Below are 6,000 nucleotides of genomic sequence, written 5' to 3'. Positions count from 1 at the left end.
AAGGTCAGTCGTTAGAAGTTTGCCCCATCAACTTGGGGTTTCCCTGTTTCGCGCATGGACAATTATACGTCGCGTGTTCGCGTGTCGGAAAACCGTCTTCTTTGTTTATTTACGCACCACAAAACAAAACAAAAAATATAGTTTATCAGAAAGCTATAAATTGATTAACAAACTGTATCATAGCAGTGTGTGTCTGTCAATATCAAATTTAAACCATATAAATAGCCATATCTCAGGAAAACTCCATTTTATAATTAAGCAATATGATGTGTCGAAAATAATAATACAACTTCATGCTTAATTCAAAATATGCTTTTTTTATTAAATACGGATTCATTTTGTTTGTTTTAAAATTATTTTATACAAAAGTTTAGGTATTTTATTTATCGATTGAGGCAGTACGAAGTCTGCCGGGTTAGCTAGTTTTATATAAAATATCCCATAAACTCTTCTTTTTTTTCCTTTTCTAAATATTGCTTTTGATTTATCGCATATTTATAGTTCTTAATGACGTTTTCAGCGTTGAAAAATCTCAACAAATTCACACGATGCCCAAATACATTTCATTTCTGTGTAAACTATTAAACGGTGTTGCGAATTGTGGTGAACCATTCACTTTCACCCTTTTTTCTCGCCACCACAGCTATGCATTAGAGCGCTAAAAAGGATTAGTTTTTGCCAAAAGTAGTGCGGCAGAAATGTCGAACAATGAGTAATGTGATTTTGATTAGTTATCCTTTCGGCTTTGCGCAGTATCAGTAGAGTATTTTTTTATCTACATATTTATTTTTTGTTTTTGTCGCAGCAAGCCATTACAATAGTTTCGACTACAAATATAAAACTAACGGAGAGTTTTTTTTCGTGTATTTTGCGTGTTTTGTGCTTTGTGTTTGAATATCCTTTGAAAATGTGCCGATGCAGAGCGGCTTCAATGCGCAATGAAAATTTGAGTGCGGAAATGATTAATTAGCAAGCGAATTGAATGGGAAATGGTGCGTGCGTGCTCGTTGTTCGCTGCTGTTTTAGTTGTATTTAGGTTTTGTAAGTTATCATTTTAATATTTTATTTACTTTTGCAAATAACTGATTTACGGACAACAAAAAGTGCGTTGATTTTGCATACAGGGGCGAAATTGGTTGCGAAAAAAAATGTTTCTATGGGTGGAAAATTTGGGTTTAAAAAAAAAAACCTTTTGAATGCCGTGTGCCCGAAAAATGAGATGAGAGAAAAAATTATTTGCTTTTATCAAAAATCGCTAGAAATTAAATTTTTACAAAATTAGTTATAACTAACTAACACAGAAATATTTTTGTCTATTTCGTATTTTCGTATTCTAATTTCTAATTTGCATTCAGCGACCACAAAAACCTCAGAGCAACGAGTTTCAAGTGAATTTAAAAAAATACCTCCGCCATAATGAATTTCGAAAAATTTACTTCAAATTCATATCCAATGGCGCTGAGAAACCCTGAGTAATGAGTTTCAAGCGTAACAGCCCGATTTTTTGTATTTATTTTGTAACCTACCTTATTTAACTTTGGCTCAATTGACGCGGAAATATCTATTTCGTATTAGACCTTCCCCTTTTTTTTGTATTTTGGCTCAGTGGAAGCGAGGCATAGAGGATATACCATTTAAAATAGTTAATAATATTTTTTAATTCTAACTATGACTATGACCAACTATTTTTTAGGTTCCAATATTTACAAACGAGTCTCGTAATTTTATATTAATTTTCTGTCATTTTCCTACTTTTAAGTAAAGGGTGATTTTTTAAGAGCTATAGAAAAGTTTTTCACAAAACCACACTTAAAATTCAGAAAAATTCATGAAATTTTTTTTTAAATCGATAGTACAGTCCATATATATTAATTTAATGTTTGAAGATTATTTCATGCAAATGTTGACCGCGACTGCGCTTCAAATGGTCCGTCCGCTTAGTCCAATTTTAGCATACTATTTCCAATGTTTTGGCCGGTATCTCACATACAAATGCTTTAATATTGTCTTCTAATGCGTTAATTGCAGCAGGCTTCTCTGAATAGACATGAGCTTTAACATAGCCCCACAAAAAATAATCTAAAGGCGTTATATCGCACGATCTGGGTGGCCAATTGACAGGTCCCGAACGGGAAATAAAATGTTCACCGAACTCGCCTCTAAACAAGTCCATTGTTACGCGTGCTGTGTGGCATGTGGCACCGTCTTGGTGAAACCACATGTCATGCAAGTCAAGCTTTTGCATTTTGGCCAAAAAAAAGTTGGATATCATTTGACGGTAGCGCTCACCATTAACACTTACGTTACTATTCGCAGCATCTTTGAAGAAGTACGGTCCAATGATACCTCCAACCCATAAACCGCAACAAACTGTGACCTTTTCTCTATACATTCGTAGCTCTTGCAATTCTTCTGGCTGATCTTCCCTCCAAAATCGACAATTCTGCTTATTTACGTACCCATTGATCCAGAAATGAGCTTCGTCGCTGAACACAATTTTTCGATAAAAAAGTGGATCTTCGGCCAACTTTCCAAGAGCCCATTCACCAAAAATTCTGCGATGCGGTAGGTCGTTCGGCTTCAATTCTTGCACCAGCTGTATTTTGAAAAGCTTCACACCTAAATCCTTTCGCAAAATTTTCCACGTTGTTGGGTAACAGAGACCCAATTGCTGCGAACGGCGACGAATCGATAATTAATGGTCATCATTAACACTGGCCGATACAGCTGCAATATTTTCTTCAGTTCGCACTGTACGTAAACGTGTTGGTGGTTTGATGTCCAATAATGTAAATTTGGTTCTAAATTTAGTCACAATAGCTCGAATAGCCGCTTCAGTGGGTCGATTAAACTGACCATAAAATGGAAGAAGCGCGCGATAAACTGTCTTAACAGAACAAGCATTTCTATAATAAAATTCAATGATTTGCAAGCGTTGTTCGTTTGTAAGACGATTCATGGTTAAATTATAGACCAAACTGAAGGTGTTTGACAGTGAAAAAAAAACACGAAACGTGCGTCAGCAGTTTAAACCAACTGTTTAAGAAGAGAATAGCTAAAAAATCACCCGTTACTACTGTATTATTATTTTTTTAGATTTAAATTTGTTGCGTTTAAATTGCTCAATTCGTCCTAACTGCAATGCCAATTAGTGAAATTGTGGCGTATATTTTCTATTGCGGCGAAATCCTTATTTATCCTGTATGAAGAACGTGTATTTGCGTCATACGTTTTCGTTATCGTTGACAACTCAGTTGCTTTTATATGTATTCGTACTTAGAAGAACGTACCGAGCTATTTTGCGTGAATATTTTATGGAAAAAAGTACTTAAAATAACTTAAAAATACTGTTGGTTGCCACATATCGAGCGAAGTTTTTTCTAAATATTAATATGGGCGCCGAAATGCTGTTATCACTCATAACAACAAATAAAAAAACGATATTGAGTGTTGGAAATCTTTATTTTGACCTTTGCGGGTTCCGCTGCTGGTCTGTTTGTGTACTGATTGACGTACGCCAAAATTTGCTAAAATTATAATATAAATCTTCCGATAGCGTGATTAATTTTGCGCCACCTTGTATTTATATGCGCGTGTGTCCGAGACTGCTAGCAATCCAGCGTAACAGCAGTCAAGTCTGCAGCGGATGCTTTCATAATTTATCCCATTGCCCTTGGCGGAAGCAAGGAAATAACTACCACTTTGTCCAGCAATTTTGGCCAGATTTCTCACTAACTTCCATCAATTAAAAACATTTATTTAGTTTATAGGTATTTCTGTTATTGTTGCTTTTCAAAAGGGAAAACCATTATTTTGAGAATAACAATTCGATTTGTTTCCTCTTTCCTTCGGTGGCCTACCAGTGTTTTCACTTCTAACAGCTCACAGTACAGATAATATCCTATTGTGCATCTGAATGTCATGTTTGTGCTCGTAACTTTTCGCACTAAAGAGTCGTGCAACTGCCAGGCTGTGCCAGTCTAGCAGAGGTTGAGTGTCTGCCAAGCGTAAATCACAGCAGAGGCTGTACTGAGACAAATAGTAAGACAAATACTTAAAAAGAAAACTATGTGAACGTAATCAAATCTCGAATACATTCAAGGACCCTCTACAGACGAGTTGTACTGGAATAGAGGAACATTTTCTGGTGATTGCAAGACAGCGGAATGCAATTGCAATCAATTCACACACACAAATACACAGAGAATACACTAAAAATGCCGCAATGCAATTATTGCAAATAATTTAGAGCATCTTCCTTTGAAGAGTGTTCCACTTTTAGCTTCGTTAGACAACTTCCCATCCTTACAAGCCGCTGGTCGATGTTTGGCCAAACAAAGGGCATCGTTAATGAAGTTGACGAGCAGCAAACGAAAGGATAATTTCATGTTGCTGTTGCAGCCTCGTCGTAAATTGAACGTAATTTGGCACAAAGCAAATTAAAATTTATGGGTGACAGTTTGCACGAGATGCCTCCACCCAACGAGCGAGTGCCGGCTGATTTTCAGCATTCTTGCACAAATCTTTGCGAAGCCGTAAAAAGGAGAAATTGCAAATAATTGAAAGTACATAGGTAATTGCTGGCAGAATGGGTGTGCGTATTCGATTGTCGGTTAACTTAAGTGGAAGGGAAGAGCGAAAAAGGCAGGAAAAGATCAGTTGAGTATGAAGTGATCTATTTCCGCCTAACGGGTGCTTAACTTGTTCTTGAGATTTTCTTCAATTCAAACTTAGAATTTACCTAAAATGATTTTTCTCCTCCAAGTGTATAATTCTTGCTTTCTGCGATCACTTCTACCCGCACAAGCGTGCAACATAGCGAAAAGTAAAATTCATTTAACAATTTCGCGCATTTCAATCATTGCAAACTTTTCCACACATTCCATTGCATTCTGCACACTTTCCTTTCATTTCCTTTATGCACCATGGATTTGTACGGAAAAGCTGACTAGACGCATACAAATTGCCAATATAATTTATTTAATTTTCGGCAAAGAAATGCAATCAAGCAAAACAGCAGCAAGAAACGGCAATGCAGTGCCTTTCAACGTCGCCCTTGAAATTATGCAACTAGAGCAGTGTTCAGCCAAGAAGGAAGGGTGGCTTACTTGACGATCATAGCAGTGGACAAAGGACAGCTGTTGTCTTTCGGAAGGAATGAAACTGTAGCGAAAAATTAGAAATGAAACAGGCGGAAATCTGGATTAGAAACCGCTTGTGGTGCAATAGGGGTTGACCGTAGCAACCGAGCGAGGAGCTTAGGCGCCTCAGTAACAGCAACAGTGCGCAGCCTGTGAATGTTCGCACGTTGGGCCAGTTGAGAGGACTTTCGCCCCGCACATCTGTCCAACTGATTTATTTCCTACAAGCCAAGATGGGCGCTTACGAGTGTGTAACTTATTGGCGTGCTTAGTGTAGTTCCCGTAGGTTCAGCCTACATGTCTGAGAAACAGCAACAGCAGCCGCCAGTACAAATATAACCTAATTACACAATCTATTATAGCTCAACTGAAATTGCACTGGCATGCAACCATTTAAGCCTTTCGCTAACTTTTGTTACATATTTTTTGAAAATCTCTCTTTGTAAACCCTCTACTATGCTGCAGTAGAGAATGATTATTCGATTGTTTCCCATTTAGCACTTTAGATTTCGACTTTCTTTTCCTTTTAATGAGAGAACGAATAATAAAACCAACAAAGAAACAAGAAAAACATAAAAAGGAGCGGTGTGCCACCAAAGACGCTTGTAGCACCTTTCCTCGCTTCTCACTCTTCTTCAACTACAGGGTGGCTGATGAAAGCCGCTACCAAAAAAAAAATGAATAACTTTTTTTCTTTTTAAGTTATCTGTTCCATTTTTGTTTTAATTTGCAGATTGATCTTTAAAATTTATTAAAATGGATAACTGGGACACGCAAACAAGAATTTGGATAGTCCGCTGCTATCACGCACTGGAGTCCGTAGTTTTGGTACAGAGAGAGTACAGGCGGATGTTTGGCG

General features: G+C 37.2%; 1 protein-coding gene across 1 annotated transcript in view; it reads left to right on the top strand.

The window, feature by feature from the left end:
* Positions 1–808: 808 nt before the first annotated feature.
* The window catches only part of LOC129239632 (uncharacterized), a 34,170-nt gene continuing 28,978 nt past the window's right edge, over positions 809–6,000 (top strand). The window contains exon 1 of the transcript XR_008581873.1: positions 809–1,041. The gene's annotated coding sequence lies outside the window, so the exon portion shown is untranslated. The remainder of the gene's footprint in view (positions 1,042–6,000) is intronic.

Source organism: Anastrepha obliqua, chromosome 2, assembly GCF_027943255.1.
Source record: "Anastrepha obliqua isolate idAnaObli1 chromosome 2, idAnaObli1_1.0, whole genome shotgun sequence".
NCBI classification, from domain to species: Eukaryota; Metazoa; Arthropoda; class Insecta; order Diptera; family Tephritidae; genus Anastrepha; species Anastrepha obliqua.
This window is presented reverse-complemented; position numbering and strand designations above follow the sequence as displayed.